Here is a 24,208-nt window from a genome sequence, read left to right as displayed (position 1 = left end):
CCTTTGTTCTTTGGATATACGCCTAAAAATGTGGATTAGTCTTAACATGTTTATGCTGAGCTGATTTATATTCTACTTTAAGATGGCATGATCACCAGTCAAGACCTCTAGCTATGGAACCTAGCCAGTGCATGCAAGCAATACGAAAAATACTAACATCATCAATCTACCTGTTGTACAAAATGAATAGGGAAATGAAAGATAGAGCTATAGATAGAAAACACATCATAGCTTACGTATGTTTTGAAAGCAGTTTAACTCTAGGCAGGCACGGATAAAAGGAATTGGTAAGGCTAAAGAAAATAAACTCTGGAGATGGTATGCAGAATTTTATGGAAATATTTGACTTCAGAGATGAACAAGAAGTTTTAGAACTCCTTGCATTATGTGAGATGTCATTTAGGTCAGTAAATGAATCCTTTCACCCCACTAAAAATTATTTTCGACAATTGAATTAATTCCTCTAATTAGATCTTACCTAATGCCCATAATTCCTACGATAACTCAGTGTTAAGAAAAAGCTTTTTTCAAGCCATCCATATTCACTAGGTCTGATTACTAAAAGTAAATAAGAAGCAACTCTGTAGGAGATACTGGATTTACATTAATATACACCCAGTATCTGAAGGAAAATCAGGCTCTATCACACTGCATTATTTTGGATGACACATAGTAAATATCATAAAGCTTTCATTTAAATTAGATACTAAGTATGAAACTGGAAAGTAATAAGACTTCAGCTTAGAATTTTTTTTTTCTTTAGACAAATGTCTTATTTATTCAAACAGCAAAATCCATAAAGCTACATTACAGAATTTATCTGTGTCCTACGTAGCATTGTGAGAATTCTCTATGAGATATTCAGTGTGCTAAAATTGAATAAATACACTATTTAATGTTCAATATGACTGAAAAACAAAAAAGCCTCTTAATGAAATAGCGGTAAATAAAAATTAAAATAAGTATTAAATATCGTTCCAACAATAAACATGGAAAATCAGAATAGCAGCTAATGTTCTGAATGAACAGGCTTTAATATTAAAAATCATTAGTAAAATAAAATTAGAAATGACAATTTTCTACCTTGCTGAAGAATAATTTATGTAACCTCAGCAGAGACATTTTGAACTAAATAGAATCAGTTAAATATAGAATTAGAAACAAAGTGCCAGAGCATTTTTGCAAAAGCAACAGGGTTGATAGTTTATTGTTGTTGTAATCAAGGGCACCCGGATAATTTCTATTTCTATTAGAAAAACTCCCTCTTAGAAATCTTTCAATTGCCAGAGCTTGTGCTTATATGAAATATAAATCTCTTTTTGCAGCAACTGTATATGGTTTTCTTTCTTCCATTCTTTTTCTGCCCCTGTCCTTTTTAATTTTAATTTTTCTTTTTGCACTTGGGCTTTCTTTTTCTCCTCTAAGAAATTCCAAAGTTTAAACATTTCTCTTGTATTAAATTTTGGTGAAATAAATTAATTTTGAAACTCTCATCTGAAAAAGATCCCCTTAAATAGCTTATTCTGACACTGTGCTATCAACCGACTTTTATGAATTACATCACTTTTTAGTTTTAGAGGTTTTTGACTTTCACAGCATGAATTGCAATTTGTTTCTCCTTCCCTGTGAGCAAGCCATATCTTTCCTGTGATGCATTTCTGTCTCTTCCTTTGGCTAAAGTGCTGTGAGGGTGCAAGAGAAACGTCCTGAAATTATATAATATTTTATTTTTCCAGCTTTTATTTCTAATTGAAATATAAAATATTTCAATATTGTTTTTTTCCTAATGGAAAAAGACAATATTTATCCTCCTAACCATTTGGCCTATTACTCTTCCTCCTACTTCCTTTTTCTTATGCGAAAGAAAATAAATCAGTGTAATATTTGATATAAGGTCTGAAAACCTTTGATTGGTGACTGTGATATTCTAAAATATAAAATACTCATCGCATAGATAAATAATTCCAGGCTAAAATAATTTTGCAATACTCACTCATGTGCATAATGCTATTGACTTTTAAGCATTCTTAATAACTGAATGTTATCAGTAGAAAAAAAAATCATTTTCTGAAAGGTTGATATTTTTTCTTGACTAATATGACAGATAGTCCTGAAAAAATACTGTAGTCAGCAAATTTGAGCCTTTGTAGTATATCACAAACAGTGAAACCATTTCAGTAATGCCAAGCACTTGAAGAGAGAGGAGAGAGAAAGATACCTTTTCCATCAAGACAAAGTGACTCTTGCTCTATTTGCGCAGTGTGGATTTTCTCATAATGGCAAAGAGCCCAAACGAAATTTTTTTCATTTGATGTCTAGCTAGACTTGAGACTCTTTGCTGAGAATGCTTTTAGCACCATTTAAACAAGGGGTTGAAAACATCTGCAGATACAAGTACGTTGTTTGAAACAGTTACAAATAGAAAAAAATATTATTATAATAATATTTTATGCTCTAAGTTTTAAATCAGTCAGAGACCCATGTGATCAAAGGTGTATGGTGAGATGCCAACATGTCTCCTAAATATTTTATTTTAACCATTGTTTGAGTGTAAGTGTGGACCTGATGGATTTAGATTTGCCACTCATGTTAAAACTACTCTGCAGTAGAACTACAAAATTAATGAAAGTGACTGTTAGGATTTAACCCCAGCCAGCAACAAGGACCAGGCATCTGCTCGCTTATTTGTCCCCCTCCCTAGTGGGATGGGGAGGAGAATCAGAAAAATAAAGAAAACTTTTGGGTTGAGATAAAGACAGTTTAATATGCAAAGCAAAAGCCGCACATGCGAGCAAAGCACAAGAAGGAATTAATTCACCCCTTCCCATTGGCAGGCAGGTGTTCAGCCATCTCTAGGAAAGCAGGGCCCCATCACATGTAATGGTTACTTGGGAAGACAAACAGCATAACTCCAAACGTCTTCGCTTCATTCTTCTTGCCCCAGTTTCATATACTGAGCATGACATCATATAGAATGGAATATCCCTTTGGTCAGTTGGGGTCAGCTGTCCCGGCTGTGTCTCCTCACAACTTTTTGTGCACTCCCAGCCTACTTGCCGGTGGGTAGTATGAGTAGCAGAAAAGGCCTCGGCTGTTTAGCAACAACTGACAACACCAGTGTGCTATCAATCAACACTATTCTCATCCCAAATCCAAAACACAGCACTATACAGACTTATTGGCAAACTGGGTTAGCATGTTTATGGAAAGACAGGTTTTGTAGCTAGAGGTATCACTGGCATCACATTTATCCACCTTTGACAGCCAAGGAAAGGTATTCCCCAGATCTTTAAAATTCATCAGAGAAAATAAACCTGTTTTTGAAGGATTAATATTTCCAACCAAAAATGCAGATGTGTAAGATTTTCTTTGAGTATTATGAGGAATTACTAAATTTAAGAAACTTGAGAAAGTACCCATGAATTTATTATGATTGTTAATATGGAAAAAAAAATCAGGAAAAAAAAAAGAATACAAAAGTGATAACATGAGACTAGAAGGATTTCAGCCACTAGTGTTACAGGTAACTTTGCCACTGGGTCCAGAATTCTGTTCTGTGAGTATTTTGTACAGTAATCCAGTAAAATAATTTTTTATAAGATGACAATGTTTGGAAGATTTTTATCACATTCTGATCTTACCTGTGCTTCTGCATCCTTACCTTTGATGCTTTTTGCATGTTTATCTTTAAATGGAGATGTGTCTTTAACAGACCACCTGTAAAGTACATTAAATTAAAGACTCTCATGAAGTCTTTTACTGAGTGACAGTAGTAGTACTAGTGCAGCCTTCTGCTAGAAACCCACCATTACTGGTTTATTAGTACCTTTCATTCAAGTTATCTGCTCTGCTGTTATTTTTGCTAACAACAGATATGACAGTCAGGGCTCAGAACTAACAATAATTTGTATCCTAGACTCTACCTGGTAAAGAGTTTCCATTGTAGGCTATCAGAGAGCCATCACACTATGTTATATTTACTAGGGGAAGAGAAAAATGATAGGGAAAGCTTGCGTTTCTTACCCAATTATACTAATAAAGTAAACAAGCTTGATTTATAGCAAATAATGGGTCTTGTAAAGCAGAAGAGTCCAAATAATATTTCCTTGCAGCTCTGTGGGCACAACTCTGACTGGTGTCATATCTTGCGTTTTCTTTCTCTGTTTAAATTTCTCACTGCTAGGAAGGATTTTCATCCTGGGGCAAGGCTTGAATATAAAGCATTCTCATATAAAAAGCAATTTATGTGGGGGGTCATAATCTGTCCCCAAGCATAGCCTGTATTTCTGATATGTGTTCTGTAGAGATTTGCTATATTTGGTATGAACCCTAGATCAAGAGTACTGGAAGAGCGATAACAAAGAGCACAGCCTCAGAGACACACTGTTTGTTGCACACTCCTCTCTCCTAGGAAGGACCACTACAGCTACTATTATGAATCCAATATAGATTACAAACACTGAACATGAAAGTGTAAATAAACCCTAAAGAACTCTGTTGTTTCTGCTGCCACCAGACTTTTTTTGGGTGTTTTTGCCCTGGATCTCTTAATCATTGAAACAGAAACATTTTTTTGTTTGTCATTAATGCACTCTACTAGGAGTACCGTTCAGGACTTGGGACATGTGGCTTTCCCAGAAACCTGTTGTAGATTTCTTTTTTTTTTGCCTTAAAACAATTTAGGCAAGTAATTTCTCTTTTCCTTTCCTCCCAAAGTCTATGCTGGGGATTATGTTCCCCCCTTGTTTAGTACAAGACTAAATGCTGAGGTGACAAATGCCACATAAGACCCTGCAGGGAATAAAAGATTTGAGAGCACTGTTCTTACACCTAATTTTGGTTTCTATGTCCTTTTCAGCATTTAGAACAAACACTTACACTCTTGATATGTATATAGGGAACGCCATACCACATAGTACACCTGTGATTCACTAAAGCCTGTAAATAAAATATGCTTCTGTTCTAAGAGTATCACATCCATCTCCAAAACTCAACTTAGAAAACTAGGTTATATCTTGATTTTGCATGGAATCACACTGAAAGAATGTCATCAAGGTTAGTAGGTCATGTAATTAGAAGTTTAAAAATCATAAAATTTAGGGGGTTTTGAGAGTTCCATTCAGTTCTCCAGCTGAAATCAGCTTCCCTACTAGGGGTTTTATTGTTTTATTCACTACATGGGTTTCAGATTCCAAAAATATAGAAACTGACAAAGACCTGAAAAGACCTGGTATTTGTTTTGTTTTGCCTTTTTTTTACAGAGAATCTTCTTTTTTCCCCATGAGCTGGTCAACACTAGAACACCATGGAAAAAATAACAGGCAATCATGAAATTAAACTTTAGAATATACCATACAGACGTTACATCAAACAGCTAAGCAGCCCGTAGCTCTGTTTGGGTCACAACTAAAAGAGGAAGGAAACCTGGCAGGGATTCAGAGCACACAAGCTATCTTGTTTTAATTCCCAGTGTGGACAAGTGCTACTGCACAGTCAAAACAGTAGAATCATAGAATCATAGAATTGTCTAGATTGGGAGGGACCTTTCAGATTATTGAGTCCAACCATCAATGTAACATTGACAAAACCATCACTAAACCATGTCGCTAAGCACCACGTCTACCCATCTTTTCAATACCTCCAGAATATCAATGTGTTGAGAAAAATGAAGCAGCTTATCCCATCCCATCCCATCTGTCACTCAGCAGTGTCAGAGGAAGCCCACGCAGTTAGGTGAAGCACACTGGAGCTGTAAGAAGATGGCAAATGCTCTGTGAGAATATATTACTCTGTGTGGATGCATGTGCAAACTACTCATCCATAGAAACTGTGAGGCAAAGAAAATTAGCAGAGCCATTCCGTACAATCTTTTAAGTGTCCCAAGTAAAAAAATAAAATTAAAAAATCCTTGTGTCTCAATAAATTCATTTTTAAAGTTTATTATTTGAAGACATGTTCTATATTTTTGTTGGTTTTGCACAAGACATGTCATGACATTGACGTGACTTTTTCTTCTTGAAGTCTAGTTTTTTGAACAAGGCAGGGCACCAAAGTTTATCGAAGATAAGGCTGCCAGAATTTTGCAATGGGAAAAAGTTTGCATTTTTGCTCCTTATCTCTGACAATAATGAACCATTTTAGTTGTTTCATATTTTGTTTTTAAAGATTTCTCAGGCAGACACTGAATCTGAAAGACAGTTAAATAGTTTGAATTATGTGGACTGAAATAAATGAAAATGGATTCTTATAGTGGAAAATATCTCTCAATTCCAGTGACAAAGGATGACATTTGTGTTAATGAAGGGATGAAGGAATATTAGGGAGAAAAAAACCCTAAAAGCTCTAGTATTCTATCTTCTTTTCATTTAGAAGAATATAAATGAGAATTATAGCATGATTTTTTTCCCCATTTATCCAGTTTAAACTTAATTGCAGGACTGATACTAGTAACATAAAATATAGTTGCAGCTCTATATGGGACTATCTGCAGCAGGCAAATCCAGTTATTAATGGAGACTCCTAATAACCTAGTGTGGTTTCCTTGGAGTTTCAGGTAAAGAATAAAAAAACCCAAACTATTTGCAAATCAGAGAGACTTGACTGAAATCAACTCAAAATCTAATGTAAAGCACATGGGAGCAAATAACCACGTTGTTTTATAAATAACTTAATTCATGCAGTTACACAGACCTTTTACACTTAAGTGACTGTGTGTACTAATACAAAACCAGATCCCATTTGCATCTGGATTTTTAAATGAGTATTAAGATATGTGTACTAGAAACATTTATATGCTCTTCCATTCAGGAAATGTGGGATGCTGATTATTTTTTTTTGTGGTTATTTTTTTTTGTGGTATCATTTCTAAGTGGGGCTTTGTGGCAAACCCCTTGCTGTTATGTGAGAAAAAAGGGGCTAAGAAATTTAAGTCATGATGAGCACACATACATTTCATAGAATCATAAAATCATAAAATCATAGAATCATGGAATCATAGGATCGTACAAAACTAGGTAGGAGTGGACCTCAAGGATCATCTGGTCCAACCTTTCTTGGCAAAAGCACGGTCTAGAGAAGACGGCCTAGCACCCTGTCCAGCCGAATCTTAAAAGTGTCCAATGAAGGGAAATAAACCACTCAGGGGAGATTATTCCAATGACTATTTACCACCACCCTCTGGGTGTGGTCTGTCAGCCAGTTCCCCCAACCACTGCACAGGCCAGTTTTCTAGGCAATAAGAATTTGTGAGCCAAAGCTATTAATAGCTTCACAAGACAATGACAATAGTTTTGACTTAGCTGAATGGTGGAAGGACTGAAGGGAGACCTGAGTAACAAGGCTTTTTTTTTCCCCCTGAGCTCCTGCCCAAGTCATATGAAGGGAGATGCAGGTATAATTGAAGATGGCTCAAAATTAGGAGATTAATTGAGCATCAGGCTTGCGGTCAGAGGCTCAAAACCATTTCTTTTACTGCTAGGGAGGGTAATCAGCTCCTGGGAAGGAAGACAGTGAATAATGAAATGTCTGCTCTCTTTTTAAGTACAATGTGACACATACTCTGAGAAAGCTCCCTGGTATAATTTAAGGAAAAGAAAAGGGAAATGGGAAAAGAGGAAAGGTGAAAGGAAACAGGGAAAGGGAAAAAAAGGGGAAAGGGAATATCCTGGTTTGGGGTGAAGGAGAGCCAACTTTCTGTTCAGTGAGAGAAGCTCTTGCTTACACTTATTGTCATGGAAACCAGGGTCAGCTGGCTTGGATGTTTATCCTGTGGAAGGGTTACACCTGTGGACAGGTCAGGTGACCCAAACTGACCAATAGGCTATTCCATCCCATCTGCCATGCTCAGTATAAAAGCTGAGGGATGAGGGGGTTGGGGTGGTTTATCTTCACTTGGTTTCTTTTCAAGGGGCTTGTTGTCTTTGGATCTTTTCCACTGGGCTCTTCTTCAATGGACTGCTTCTTCAGTGGCTTGCTTTCTTCCATGATTGATGTCTGAGGAGGACCCGGTCATCTCATGTGCCTTTTGATCCTGGTGAGTGTGTTCCAGTTCCCATTAGTCACTGAATCCAGTCTGGAACTTTCCCAGTGTGTGCCAGTGACATATTGTCTCTATTTCAATATTTTTTTATTTTTTGTATTTTATTATTAATATTTCATTAAAGTAGTTTAATTTTATTCCTAAAGGCACACATCTCTTTATCTCTCTTCTTCCTCTCCTTAGAGCAAGAGGTGGGGGAGAGCATCTTTCATCTTGTCATTGGCCAATCTGGCCAAGGGAAAAGAGGAAGGGGGAAAGGGAAAATGGATGTGGAAGGAGGAGAGGAGAATATGATCTTACAAACATGAATGTTCTCCAATGCTATATAGTCCAGTAGAGTACACTTTGTATTTTGATCACTGTTAACTCACTATACTCAGCTTAAGTAGAAAGTGGGCTCACAAGAAACCCACAATTTTTTTTGTCAATTGTGAAACAAATAAATGTGTCCTTTATGAGAACTTCTGAGGAATGATAAATCATGTACTATAATGTCCAAATACAATAGAATTTTTTGTAAATTCACCAAGATTCAATGGAACAAAATAGTGTGAACTGCTAGAGCAGAAGTTAGGGCTCCAGAGAAATAAGCTTCAAGGTGGTATTTCTTTGAATGAAACCCTTTGTGCTACAAGTGAGGCAATGTAATAGGACACTTTATGCATTTGATTCACCATTTTCATTGGTTCAATTTTAGCAATGATAACTTCTTTCTTTAAAGACGTGAATAATCTGTGTTTTTATAAAACCTGTTTCAGTAAATAACCTGTGATCAATTTATTTTAATTAAGAGCTTTACTGAGCCTGGTGATGTTACTCTTCAGTGTAAATTCAGCTATATGCATTTTCAGTCAAATCTTAGTTGAAAGAAGTGTAGATAAGGAGTTGCATGATTGAATCTTTAAGCTAGAATTGCATTTGGTAACATTAAAAAGTATGTGTTTCAGACATGCCCTTTCTAACTATTCTGTCAATTGTGTGTACTCTACAGTACAAATAGACTTAAAATGGACAGGAATTATGACCAGAAGTCCAAAAGAAGAGACTCTACTTCAGCCCAGAAGGTGTGGAGGGAGATGACTAGAAATTAAAACTAGAGGGGGAAAAAGAAAACAGCACAAATATAGGGGAAATGAGCAAAAGAAAAAAAAACATTGCTTGACTTTGTTCATTCTTTATTAAAAAGGAAATCCTTAAAAGCCTCATTTTAGAATCGGTTGTCTCCATTTTTATCACTGAAGAACTACATCAGCAGCAACTGGAAATTTTGCCTAGTGAAAAGAAGGGAACATCCACTATAGCTTTTAGTTAAATAATTTCAATTTTACACAATGTTCACTTACTCTGGAAAAAATACAACACAAAACTTTCTGCAAAATGTTTTCTTTGATTCTGTTAGGAAAAAATAGTAGTCTTTTTGTTTTTCCCTCTTCTTCAGTAAAACTTTTGCTGGTGACCTAAGTTTTTCCTTCGAGTTTTTAATATACAGTTTCAGTGTCTTTTAAAATGTTCATTTTTCTTTGTCATTATTCCTTTTCTTCTTGTTCTTCCTACAGATTTCATTTTATTACCATTTGACTGTTCACAGTGTTCCTGTTCCCCTGATCCTCTGTTATTTTCTTTGGCCATTATATGTTTCTAAAGAAGAGTTCAGCTGTACAGTGGCACTCTCAGTGCCACAAATGTGTTATAGGGTAGGAACTAGATAGAGCTTTTGCTTTTTCTTGATCTCTTGTGCACACAGAAATGTTCTTACTGCTTCACTAGACCCAGAAACTTTCCATATTTTGTGTGTACCTCTTACTTTTCTGAAGTCTGAAGACTTAAATTTGATGTTTGAACAAGTTGTGCTATGTTTCTAGCTGAGGAAATAAGTATGTAAGGACAGCCAGAAATGCAGACCAGTGAAAAATAAGCAATGCTTTAGCTCAGTCATGGTGCTACAGAAAATGTTGCCCAGTGTTCTGACTTACATCCAGACTTGTTCACTGAGGTTTTGTGAGCAGGCTCTTCCTACTTGTGTATCATTGAAAATACTAATTCATGGGAGTACTGTGTGGGCTCCACCACTGTTGGACACTTTTTTGTCTGTTTTTATCTTTGCCAGATATTCCCTGACCTAACACAAAGATTTCAAATTTCATGAGACAATTTAGGCAATTTGAAATTCTTCTTAGCAATTGCTTCAAGCAGACAGAAGTAGTAACACAATGGATAAGCTTAGGTAATATCAGGATCCTGTCTCTATGTCAGTATACTATAATGCAGTTTCAGGGTCCTTAGCTCTTTTCTGTTGGGGTAGGAGTTTCCTTGTTAAAGGGGAAGATACTGCAAACTCTTCTCTTTGTTCTTCAGATATCACTTGCACCCTTGTTACAGCAGAGTCTGTCTTTGCAAAACTGATTCATGGAATTACATAGATCATCACCAATCTAAATCTAATACTGTTCCATGTGAGTTAAATTCATTCAAATTTCAAATTCATATTGATTCTGGTATGGGTAGAAGTTAATATTTTCTGCAAAGGAACAGTTTATTCTGTCAATGCAGTCAAAGTGAATGAATGACTTTCATTAAAGAGAATTCATCTTTCCAGTGTGTCACATACAACAAGTTTTGTTTTATTATTGCAAAATCTCATACAAGCTTGGGGAAAACAGGTGAGTGCGGGGGTTCACTGCTTGTTTTTGTCAATAACAAGGGCAATAAATCTTATACAGTGATAGGAAATTCAACAATATTATTATTGAACTGATTATTACTGATGTTGCTTAAAAAAAGCAAGTATGGCAATACTGCTGTCGTTATTACAGAGGATCAGTTTCATCACCAAAGGATATCATTGCTTTTAATGGATAATTACCTCTAAATACATTTTGTGAAAAACTGGACTGTAGAAAATATGCAACTCTTCACATCAATTTTATATGCTTGATACAGTAAGGTAAAAAATCAATGGCTAATGTGTGTTTGAAGGTACTCATAAATAAACTTATTAACTGTTAGTAGGTTAAGATACTTTAATAAACCAGCACTGTTTGTGCTAATTCCATTTTCACTTAAGGCATGTTTGCACTTTGTGATGAACAGGCTATGCAGTTCAGCGCTGAGTACATCTACAGGAAGGATAACTGTCTGTTTAGAAAGTACTCTTGGGAATGTGTAGAGTCATGCATAAGATAACAGAGCATCTTTAACTGCTGTTTTCGACAGTCAGGAGTCACAGCAAATACAGACAAGCAGGTCTGTAATTGCTGGAGAATAAGGAAAATGGTGTGCAAGACCTTTCATATATCTGACTTGGAGAATGGGCCAGGGAGTCAGGAAAAACAGGCAGGAAATCTAAGTGTAAAGATATTTTCTGTGACCTTATGGAAGTTACACAACTCCTCTGTGTTGTGATAATTACATCTGCACTAATTTAAGGCTCTTAGATGACATCTGCTGGTTTTGTGTTTTTATTTTTTTAATTATATGTTTGCATCTGGAGTGACTGGACTTCATCAGGATTTTAAAGGTTTCATTTATGGAATTTTATTTGTATTCACAGCAGAAGTTGATTGGCACATATTCCTAAGTATGTACTATTTTGCAATGCGAGCTACAATAACATGTATATATTTTTTAACTTGAACTTTGAAATCTGGAGATAATCTTCCATTTCTAATGTGTAATCTAACTTTATACTAATGATTTTACACTTCCTGTATGGTTTGGGCCCCAAAGCAGAAAAAAGTGTGGCAAAAGCACACACCTGTGTCCAATCAGCACACAGTTGTGTTTGATAAGCACACATATCTGTCAGATGAGCAAAAGTATTAGAACCACCAGATCTGTCAGCTGTATTAGCAATATAGTTTGTTTGATCCCTATGACAAGCTAAAGGTGAGCTATAAATGGAATTAAAAATATGCAGTGAGTTTTCTGAGAAAAATTATGGAGCATGAATGACCAACAACCCCAAATTTCATTTCAGATAATATTGCAAGCTATAATTGATATGATAATTAAGGATTACAGTCAGAGAATTTGGTTGGGGAAGATGATAAAAGGGAGAAAGAAGTGGAAACTGGAAAAAATTAATTCCAGAAAACAGGAGAGAAGAAAGCCAAGTTGCTACAGATATATTGATGAGAAAGCTGTTCTTACAGATACAAATTCTTTTTACAAAACCAAAGCATACAGAATACTGATAAGGGAAAGACAGGTGAGAGACAAAAAAAAGAGCATTTTGAAAGGCAGCTGTGTAAGGTAACTCCCCTGTGTGGGCTAGATTTGAATGAGAGCACTGACTTGCCAAAAGAGCAGCTCCGTATTTGTGTACTGGAGTAGTGGTTTTATTTCTTTCTTTTGTAGGAATGTTTTAGTTAAATAGTCAATAGTTTATTTTACCAAAGTAAATGATAAGACTGGGATGGGGACTTCTTTGAAATTTGCCAGTTTAAACTCAATCCAAAGCAATATAACATACTTGAAAAAGTTTAGTTGGAATAGTAGATCCACACAAGTGATGGAGACAAACTCAGTGCCCGAGGGAAGTTTGGCATTCTTCATTGCTGAGACTTGTTTCATAAACTACAGAAAGGAAAGTAAAAACTGCAAAAAGCAAAGGCTTGTTAGTTATTCCCTAGAACATTCCTTCCAAAACAGAAGAAAACTCATTGGTCTGGTCTCCCCTGTGAAGAGGAAAGCAATATACAGACAACCTGAACACTACAAAATATTAGTTCTTCCTTACACTTCAGTGACTTAATTGTGTTTCTTAATATGTGAGGTTTTCAGACCACTTCCACGAGGTGGAAAAAGATATGTAAAGGCTCATGGCTTTCATTAATCAGAAAGGCTAAAGGAATCAGCTCAGCAGTGTGATAGAGATGAAAAATCATTTGTCACATTGTCACACACAGACATGTACACACACAAATAAAAACACACAGAAAAATAAGACCTTATGATGCTTGATGAGTTGGTTCTTCTGACTGCTGTTCCCCAGTTATCTTTGGTCTGAACTTCTGTTTTATTTATGTTAAGTCATGCAACTTTACGTTATTTGGAGAGCTTTTGATCATGTTAATACCACCAATTTCTACAGACTGAGCCTTATTCATAAAAAAGCATTTACAGTGAAACTGTATTAATACTGTTTAAGTCATTTCTTATTGAAACAATAGTCTCTGTGGATTAGGCTGCTGGCCAAACACACTTTGTGTTTAATGTCTAATTATTCAAGAAGGCTGAATAAGAGCTGGGACAGTCCATGACAACTGCTTGAGAACAACTTCAAAAATTTTATAGCTAGTAGGTCTTTCATTCTGTTGCTGATAAAATTTAGTTATTTGAAGCCAGTGTCTGGAAATTAACCTTTGCATGCACTGAAGAAATCGTTCTTGTTTACCAAGCATTTTGCTCAGAAGTTGCTTACCTATCAGCACTCTATTGCTTCCCTGCTTCTTTTTCTGCAGAGGTACCATGTTTATAAGGGGCTGGTTCTACATAAAAAAATTAGGAGATACACTTTGTAGCCATGAAACTTAATCCTTACTATGCTAAATCAATTCTAAGTTTCTTTTTGACCAAATTTACAACATCTCAGGAGTTATATATACAATAACTCATTTTGCCTAGATTTGGAGGTTTCGGTGTGCAGTTCTGTTGTGTGAAATGAATCAGGATCTTTTTCTTCTGTTTGAGTCTGGATGACATACTGCTTCTGAGCTTCAAGCTCATTCAAATTTCAAATTCAGAGTAACTGTTCAATGGTTCATATTACTGAACTGCATCAAAATAGAAAATATTCCTTCATTTTGATGATGAATTCTGAATGAATTCACAAGTACTTTGCAGATGGCATTAGATTTACACATAGGTGGAATCCTGACTTGTACCTGTTGGATTCTGTGACTGGTACTGGCAGTAAATTTAGTCACTAGGAAATGCGTTTTAATTGTGGTCATATATATTGTGATTCGGTAAAGTAAGTGTTAGTTCCTTGGCTAGTCTACAAAATACTTGAATACTTATTCTAGCACTTTACATGTAATTGCTTAAGTTTTTCTGTTTGAAAATACCAAAATAAAACTGATAACATTCCAAATAAAGGGAAATATATAGCATGCTAGCAAGGCTACACATTTACAATGCATCACATAAGCTGCATCCTCTGTCAGAGGAAACAAATATTGTTGTGCTGTAATTTAATGTTTTTGCTACCAGAGAGAGCAGGAAGCTTTGAAAACCATGTTTTGTTTTTGTCTCAAAGGCCAAATTTATTCTGTCAAAACATTTAACTTCATCAAAACCTTCTGCTGAATTTTATATTAATATGCAAGGGGAGTTCCACAAGAGTTATGGCCTGTCATATTTTCAACAATGCCCTACATAATGGCTTCAATATGCCTGTCATAAGCTTATCTTGTCTTAGCAATGTCTACAATTATGCAGAACTCAGCCCTTTTAAATAATTAGATAAATGTGTATTTTTGACAGGAGCTGCTGGTTCTAACTTTCAGAATTAAATACTATAACACATAATCTCTAGTGTCTGTCTTCTACATATGTATATTTTTCTCCCCTTTCTATATGCTTTCATTATTTATCATAATATTGTATATTTGTTGTAGGTAGCATGCTATGCAAAGCTATATATTGTGTTATGTTGTGTATGTATTGTATACTTATGGAGAACCCCAAAAGTCTTCCTGCAGGAATTTGACATCATTCCTCTTGATTTCAACAGAAACTGAAGCAGCCTATTGTTTAGAAGGCTTCTGCAGATGTATGCTAGGAGATACAGCAAGATGTGGTATTGCAAGATGTGGTATTGCTCTGAAACAGCATGCTTAGGTACAACAACAGTATAGCTGTATCAGCCTGGCATTCTGCTAACATGCTGAATTGGCTTTTCTAGAGCAGGTTTTACCCCAGGTAGAACTCAATATTTATTGGGTGCTAAAGAGATTCCAATGTCCAGCTCACCATATCCACAGCTAGCTCAGCTGTCACCATGAAGAACAGAGGCCAGATTTATTATGAAGTAACCATCTTTACTAGTATTGCCTGGTGCAAAGTACATGTAAGTTAATGGAAGTTAATCATGCAAGTTAACAACATGGATTTAATTTTAAAAGGTTGAGTCTCACTGCAAGTTCATTTGCCTTATAAATATGTAGGTATAATGACTGTAATGGTATTGATATGAAAAGGAATATTTTCCTTACCCTGGATGTGGGGGGGAAAGTTGCAACCAATGACCAGGAGAAGGCTGAGATACCTAATGCCTTCTTTGCCTCCATCTTCAATAGTCAGACCAGCTACCCCCAGGGTGCTCAGCCTCCTGAGCTGGAAGATAAGGATGGAGAGCAGAACAACCCACCCATAATCCAGGAGGAAGTAGTCAATGATCTGCTTCTGCACCTTGACGCACATAAGTCTATGGGGCTGGATGGGATTCACCCAAGAGTACTCAGGGAGCTGGTGGGAGAGCTCACCAAGCCTCCCTCCATCATTTGTCAACAATCTTGGTCAACAGGGGAGGTACCAGATGACTGGAGGGTGGCTAATGTGATGCCCATCTACAAGAAGGGTTGGAAGGAAGATCCAGGGAACTACAGGCCTGTCAGCCTGACCTCGGTACCAGGAAAGATCATGGAGAAATCATCCTGAGTGAGCTCTCACGGCAAGTGCAGGGCAGCCAAGGGATCAGGGCCAGCCAGCATGGGTTTAGGAAGGGGAGGTCCTGCTTAACCGACCTGATCTCTTTCAATGACCATGTGACACGCCTTCTGGACGTGGGAGAGGCTGTGGACGTTGTTTATCTGGACTTTGGTAAGGCCTTTGACACCGTCCCCCACAGCATTCTCCTGGAGAAGCTGGCGAATCATGGCATAGACAAGTGTACCCTCAGCTGGATAAAAAACTGGCTGGATGGCCGTGCCCAGAGAGTTGTGATTAATGGGGTGAAATCCTCTTGGTGGCCAGTCACCAGTGGTGTCCCTCAGGGCTCAGTTTTGGGGCTGGGTTTGTTTAATATCTTTATCGATGATCTGGATGAGGTGATTGAGTGCACCCTCAGTAAGTTTGCAGATGACACCAAACTAGGTGGGAGTGTTGATCTGCTTGAGGGTAGGAAGGCTCTACAGAGGGACCTGGACAGGCTGGATCGATGGGCCAAGGCCAAGTGTATGAGGTTTAATAAGGCCAAGTGCCGGGTCCTGCATTTCAGTCACAACAACCCCAAGCAACGCTACAGGCTTGGGGAAGAGTGGCTGGAAAGCTGCCCAGCTGAAAAGGACCTGGGGGTGATGGTGGATGGGCAGCTTAACATGAGCCAGCAGTGTGCCCAGGTGGCCAAGAAGGCCAACAGCATCCTGGCTTGTATCAGGAATAGCATGGCCAGCAGGAGCAGGGAAGTGATCATGCCTCTGTACTTGGCACTGGTGAGGCCTCACCTCGAGTACTGTGTTCAGTTCTGGGCCACTCTGTACAAGAGGGACATCTGGACCGTGTCCAGAGGAGAGCTACCAGGCTGGTGAGGAGTCTGGAGACCAGGTCATATGAGGAGAGGCTGAGGGAGCTGGGCATGTTTAGCTTGGAGAAGAGGAGGCTGAGGGGAGACCTCATTGCCCTCTACAACTACCTGAAAGGAGGTTGGAGAGAGGTGGGGGTTGGCCTCTTCTCCCAGGTGAATAATGACAGGACCAGAGGAAATGGTCTGAAGTTGCGGCAGGGGAGGTTTAGATTAGATATCAGGAAGAATTACTTTACTGAGAGAGTGGTCAGGCACTGGAACAGCCTGCCCAGGGAGGTGGTTGAGTCACCATCCCTAGAGGTATTTAAGAAATGTCTAGATTTGGCACTTCAGGGCATGCTCTAGTGGCAGAGATTGTAGGGGTTTGGGGTTTTTTTGTGTGTATGGTTGGACTCGATGATCTCAAAGATCCCTTCCAACCATGAAGATTCTATGATTTTTATCCCTTATATTCTGCTGTAGGACTGGAGGGAGGAAATTTATGAATACCATAGTGGAAAAAATATCTAGCAAATTTTTTCCAAATACTTTGGATAGGTATTGGCTGTCTAAAGAGCATGCCACTGCTTGGTTAAACATACATATATTATTCGCAGCATTGTAGCTGAGTTCCAGCCTTTTATGGACAAGTAGGCCCATACATTTGTATTTGTTTTGTGATGCTCATACTGAGTACCATCTAGTTTGTGGAGCGGGATTTATTTCATCAAACTTCAGGTGTAAGCTGAAAGAATATAGATTTAAATGAGATATTAAGAAGAAATTCCCTACTCTGAGGTTGCTTAGACACTGGAACAGGTTGCTCAGAGAAGTTGTGGATACCTCGTCCCTAGAAGTGTTCAGGGCCAGGCTGGATGAGGCTTTGAGCAGCCCGGTCTAGTGGGAGGTGTCCCTGCCCATGGCAGGGGGGGTGGAACTAGATGATCTTCAAGGTCCCTTACAATCCGAACCATTCTATGATTCTATGTTAGCATATGAGGTATAGTCATTTAGTCTCCCTTTAGAATCACAGGACATGTAATTCATCTCATCCTGAGGCAGACATAAGACATGTCAGATGAATAACTTATCTCCATTGATTTAAAAGGAAGTCTAGGATATAATTCAGGCATAGGTACCACTGTTGGAAACATCAAAAGTGAGATGATATGTCACTTTAAGAGTCTTTCATTGTGGACAGCAGGAAAAGACTGAAAGCTTTTGCAGGGTAAAATATATATTCTTTTTAAAACCAATACCAGTGCCCCGTCTTCTTTAAACATATCCAATGACTTAGCTCTGTCTCTTGTCATTTGTCCTTCATTTGGTTATGGATTCCAAAGGGCTTTATTTCTTTAACAGAAAACTACAGTACTATGAATGTTTGAAACTTATAATTCTGACCAATCTGCCCAATGTACTATGCAGTTAAAGAAAGTTCAAATTTTGTTTAACTATTGCATTCCTTATAACATCTTAAATGTTTGTAGTTACAATGAATTGTTGTAAAACATCTTCATTGACTACTAATATATATATGTTTATTCAATGCAATATGAGAGGCTAGATAGTGGACACCACAGCTACTGAGAAGAACAACTAAATTATGTAGGATATTTGCTTTTGTAGGACATGAAAAAAGATAGTAGATTTAGTATGATTTGGAGGAGGAGGACTTTTACCAAGAATTTTCCAGAGCTATAAAGAAGTAGGGAAACTGCTTTTCCATTTGAAAATCCAAGAATGGAAGCAATCTCAGATTTGTTCTTTTAATGACTTGAACTGAAAGGAATTCCTCCTATTCAGTTACGACTTGATGTGTGACCTAGCTTTTTTATTACTGAATTTGATTCTTTTTCAAGACTATCATTCCAAGTCAACAAAATAATTTAAACTCTTATTCCAACATCTAATTTACTTATAAATCCTACTCTGACTACTGCAAATTTAGTGAATGGTCTCTTTTTTTCTTATTTGAGAGTGCTTAGTCAGTAGGCTCAGACATAGAGAAGACTCTGTGAAGCCATCTAAGATACGTACTCCCTTTATTTTTACATAGTGTTCTAGTCATTGTTCATCCATGACATAGTATTTAATCTACTTAGTGTAACCTAGATTCTCCTGTGGGGGGGGGGGGAAAACACAACAAAAACCCAAACAAAAACAGAAAAAGAAAAAATATCTCTTCACAAATACCATATGAATTTAAATGTTGAGAGTTTATAGAGCTCTACTCCTACTTTTCTATCTCCCAAATTGTGAAAAGATAAGTTATGTGTTTCATTAATCACTTAAAATTTTGAATAAAAAAAGGAAAGAGAAGGTATAGTATTTTGCATGCTAGTCAGTATTCTTGTACACCTGTAGTTATTACCCTTCTTAGTGTGCAAACTGAAGTTAAACGCAAATTGTATTGACATAACTTTATTGTAATAGTTACTCAAGAGGAACCAATCATAAATCTTAAAGCAATTAATCATAATTACATGATTATACATAATTACATGAAACCAATGGACACAGAATTGACAGTTCACATGTTTTCAATTAGAGTGTTATGTTCTTTCTGCAGAATTGCTGTATTCCATTAGATGAATACAACTTTAATACTTCACAGTAAGGAAAACAGAAATCTCAACTATGACAATGTTCACATGTTTATATGCATGTAAACATATAAAATATGTGCATACATTTAAGTATATGTGTATGTATGTGTGGAGGTATGTATATATTTATATAAAGAATAACTTCTGTTTCAAACTGAACTTGTAATGCAAAGTTGTTTGTATTTATTTACAACTCTAGCATAAATTAATAAATTAAATCCATTTTTCAACATCAAATTCCACTCTTTGGAATTGAAAAATTGTCTTATTTTTTAGTCCAAATATTCAGAGAAATTGTGAAGTTCCATTATACATATTTTTGCTATGTGTAGGTGGCAGGATTTTGCCAGCTGGAGTGCAGCAGGAAAGAGCAGGTGCCAGGGGCTGCTGGTACTAAACACAGCCAGTTCCAGACAATTCCAGTGGACCCACTGTAGGACACAGCTGAGCCCCTCAGCCAAGGTGTTGGCATCTCTGGGAAAATGTGTTTAGGAAAGAGTAAAAAAAAAAAAAGCTGCTCTACAGCAGTTGAGAGAGAGGAACGAGAAAAAAAAAGTGTCTGCAGGATTGTTTCTCTCACACCAAGGTAAAAGGAAAGGGAGGAGGTGCTCCAGGTGCCAGAGCAGAGACTCCATTAAAGCCTGTGGATAAGGCTATGCTGGAGCAGATATCCATACTACAGCTCATGCAGAAGTACCCCATCCTGGAGTGGGTGGATGTTTTCTGAAGGACTGCAGTCCATGGAGGACTTGCGCTAAAGTGAGAGAAAAGTGTGAGGAAGAAGGAGTGGCAGAGAAGAACTGTTATGGCCTTACTGCAACCCACCTATTCCCCATCCACTGACTCTGCTTGGTGGGGATGAGGTAGAGGAGTCAGAAAGGAAGGAATTGAGCCAGGGAATAAGAGGTGGTAGGGGGAAGGTTGTCTTAGTTTTTCCTCTTTGTTTCTCATCATTGTACTCTATTTTTAATTGGCTGTAAATTAAACTGGTCATCCCCAAGTCGAGTCTGTTTTGCCTGTGATGGTAGTTGGTAACTGATCTCCCTGTCTTTATCTTGATCCATAAGTTTTTCCATCTTATTTTCTCCCTCTGTCCTGAGAGAAGTTGGGTGGGTGTCTGGCAGCCCACAAGGGTCAACCCACAACATTAATTTCAGCCACTGTTTAATAAACATAAGCATGGTTAACAAACAGTATTCTGAACTAGTCATTTCAGTGAGGATGAAGTCTGTCCTGATTATCACTGCAAATTTTCAAGTCAATGTAGTGAGTATAGAATTGTAGATTAAGTATGTGTGTCTTTTCATCAAAGCTTTCTACATAATACTGTATCTGCGATTTATCCCAAATCATATTTCTTTAAGGCTAATTATTGATATTTTTTGTAATATTTTATATGACTAACACCTAAGAGCTGTTTAAATTATAAGCAATTGACTGAAAAATTCTAGGTCTGAAAAGGAAAATGAGAGGAGTTAATCCTCCGTATTTTCTTTTTTCTTAATTCAATGAACATAGTAATTTAAGTCCTGTTTGCTGGCATAAACATCTAGAATCAAAATACCAAAATTGATCTTCCTTAACAGCAAATGTTAGAAGATATAAGAATCTATTATTCTTTTGTGTATGGTTGTAGGGAATATCTTGTAAGCCTTTTACAAGCATATAATAAATTGCATTCTGTACTTCAAAGTGAATATTCAATATTTTGCTAAAATTGTGTTTTCAGGGACTCCACTGATAAACTTGCTTATTGGGTTTCTGCAGAGTAAATACAACAACAAAAAAGGATCATTCTTCATGTTTCTGGCACATTTTCTTGAGAAATACTACAGCAGGAACATTCTCTTGATTCACTAGGTCCTGACTTAGAATAAGAGCCAAAATAATTAGTAGATTCAGTTAAATGAGGTATGGAAATAATCAACAATTGATCAAATAAAAGGAAATTAAATCAAGTATTTCATAATCTTTTATAAGATGTAAGAGCTACAGAACTAAGGCTTTCTATTTTCTACCTGTTTATCATTATCTATATAATTCTAACTACCAATAGCCTCTATTTTAAGTATTATCATTTAACTTTGCTCTCTTAGAGTATTGCTATGGTCCCTTTCACTTTTGAAATGTAATTTCCTCTGTATGTTAGACTTCCGTTGATGTTTTTTGTGCTCATTAAGTTGAAAGCTGTATGTGTTCAAACTGCAAGCAGTAATAATACACACTTCCAAAAACCCAACAGTAACCAGTTGCATTATTTAATTATACTGTTTCCCACAAATTGTTTGCTAATGTGTCTTGCTAAACATGATAATGTTCTAGCTATTTTCTCTATTTACTTTCAGACTTATCTCCAAACCAAATACACAGTAATCTTTGATAGGCATGACGCGTTTCCATGCAATGAAAACATTGTAATTTAGTATCTGTAAAAAATGAAATCAAAAGTATGATTTGTTTGGTAATTTTTTGTCATTAGAATTCACTCTCATCTGTACAAAACAAGACAGAAACATACAAAAAGAGGTTAATAATAGAAGCTACAAAATATCTTATTTGTGATGAAGACTTTTACTTGATTTTTTTTTTGCAAGGGAGATGCACACAAATGGTGTAACCTATGCAGACAGATCAGAGCAGCAGGGATAAGCCAGACCAATGTTTCAGAAGACTCAGTAAAAGCAGCTGGTAAACTCTCAGATATGAGCATAAAACAGTGCTGTCTTTCTCCCTACCATGCCATTTGACCCAGAGCTGCTTAGAGGAGTTCTAACATTTAACCTCAAGAAAAAAGGAGAAAAAACCAGCCTGCTACAACAAATGACCAGATATGTTATCTGTTTGGTTTTTTTTATGAGCTTTCTCTGGTTGAATTTCTTTTCTAATGACCAGTGGGACCATCTGCTTCCTTAGATCGTCCACTTTCTTGCGGTCCCTTCATTTTCATTTCCTTCTACACTTTCCCTGCTTATTCTCAACTTTTCTCCCCCTACCATTTTTTTTTATTTTAGCTTATCTTCTCTAAATCCAGAGAAACTGTAGCAACAAAACTAATTGTGGAACTATGTTTTTTTTCTTTTACCACCTGTTATCATCAGTCTATTATCATGTGCATCTGTCTTGCTCTTTAGAACCACCCTTTCTTCAACATTTATACTTTTTATTCTGCAAGCAGTAGAGAGCAAAACAAAGTCTGTACATCCTTCCATAGTAAATATATAATAATAGTTACAATAACTATATAATTTGTTGATAACAGCATATAAGTGATATAAATCTGATAAGTAGATAGCAGAAATAATTTAATTTATTCATCACTTGCCTGTTGGCTCAGCTCATAGTAGGACAAGGCGGGAGGTATAATATCAGACTCTTTATTTTACTGCATTGTCTGCCATGTTATATGAATATTATTTGAGCAGCTCTGTTAACAGTTAGCTCCCACAGGTGATAATATGTGTAGGTCTACCAAAAAAGGTAGCAAAATTACTATTCTTTAATTTAAGAAACCTATGTCCTTACTTCAGTGAGTTTAGAGTTTGTTCCTGACAACATCAGGAAAACAAGTAGATCTGAATAGCAGTAACATGTTAAGTTGGTCTTTTATCTAATCAACTGATAGTCAATGTAATATTACCAGATAATGGATTTTTTTTAATATATAAAAATATCTAAAAGTACAGGTATCTGCTTGATTCTGCCTTGTTACCTGGATCTAGCAGTCTTTCTTGCTTATCATTCTGGAAAAATTAGCAACAATTTTGCGACAGAGACACTAACAGATCTAACTTACTAACAGTGTAAGAATTAGTGACTCTTAATGCAGAGATGCAATTCTAACTAGGTTCACACACACCCTGACCCATTTATTGTGATAGCTATTTTTACCTTAAAGGATTAATCAAATTGGTGTTTATTCTTCTGTAGGAAAAGAAATCATCAATATCAAATGGATATATGAATTGTCCACAACAGAGGTTCATCACTCCCAGTTATAGCTCTGCTGGTGACTGCAAGCAGATGCCTCGAGAACAGCGTAAGAAAAAAGCAAGTGTCAGTGGCACTGCCCGGGAAACTCATGATCGCCATAGATACTTGTTTAATGTACAAAACAAATGCTTTCAAGAACTTCTATGGTTTAGGTACAGACCAGATGAAGTACTTCAATCTGTTTTGAACTGAGTCCTAATAGGTTTGGGTTTCTTTATATTCCCTAGTTCTGGTATTAGAAAATTTATTAACATTCATTTCCTATTTACTCTTTCCCTGTTAGTTATATTTTTGTATGCTATTATCTCGCATCTCTTCTACAGCTTCAGAAGTTTTAGTCCATTTAGTTGTTACCTGAATAGAAGTTTGCATTATCTGTGCATTCCTTACATGTGTAGTGCAACCTGTTTTGTAATCTCTACTTCCCTTCTCTGGCTTTTCCAAGTTGCACTGTTTTGTTTTTTGGTTGGTTGTTTTTTTTGTGATAAGGGAGGTGTCTGCATACAACATTCAAAATGTGAGGTCATGGAATCATGTAACTTTCTTTTCTCCTCTTGCTTTCCTAATACTTCCTTTTTTCTTAACCAACATTGAGCTCTGCCCTGTTGATTTCATAAACCTATTCTTCAGCCTTAGAGGACACTTCAAAGTTCATTACTGTTTATATAGAATAAGACATTTTTCTCCTATAAAGACATTTTTCTCCTATACATCCTGTACCTGTATCAAATTCCACTAGCTGATATTAGGTTTGACCATTCACCTTCATTCTCTGTCTTCCATCTTTTAACCAATTACCAATGAGTTTATATCTTCACTGCAACTTAGTTTCTTTAAGGACCTCTACTGTGTTTCTCTTCTCCAGAAACTTCTTAATTCGTTTTTTAAAATGGTCCATTCATTTTATGGGAAATAACTTTCTTAAGAAAAAACATGTTGACTCTTCCTCAGTAAAGAATATTCATTCACGTGTCCAGCAATTCTATTTCCTGTCCAGTTTCTGCAGAATACAGAGATGAGGCTTGCAGGTGCTCAGTTCTGTGGATTTTTTCCCACACCCCTTTT

The 24,208-nt window shown here is 36.7% G+C and overlaps 1 long non-coding RNA gene across 1 annotated transcript in view; it reads left to right on the top strand.

The window, feature by feature from the left end:
* The first annotated feature begins 7,874 nt into the window (after positions 1–7,874).
* LOC141738400 (uncharacterized) overlaps positions 7,875–24,208 on the top strand; it is a 29,704-nt gene continuing 13,370 nt past the window's right edge. Inside the window, exons 1-2 of the long non-coding RNA XR_012585380.1 lie at positions 7,875–8,032; positions 23,081–23,189. This is a non-coding gene — a long non-coding RNA (uncharacterized LOC141738400). The remainder of the gene's footprint in view (positions 8,033–23,080; positions 23,190–24,208) is intronic.

Source organism: Larus michahellis, chromosome 2 (assembly GCF_964199755.1).
Source record: "Larus michahellis chromosome 2, bLarMic1.1, whole genome shotgun sequence".
NCBI classification, from domain to species: domain Eukaryota; kingdom Metazoa; phylum Chordata; class Aves; order Charadriiformes; family Laridae; genus Larus; species Larus michahellis.
Note: the sequence above shows the minus strand (reverse complement) of the source record. Positions and strands in the feature narration are given on the sequence as shown.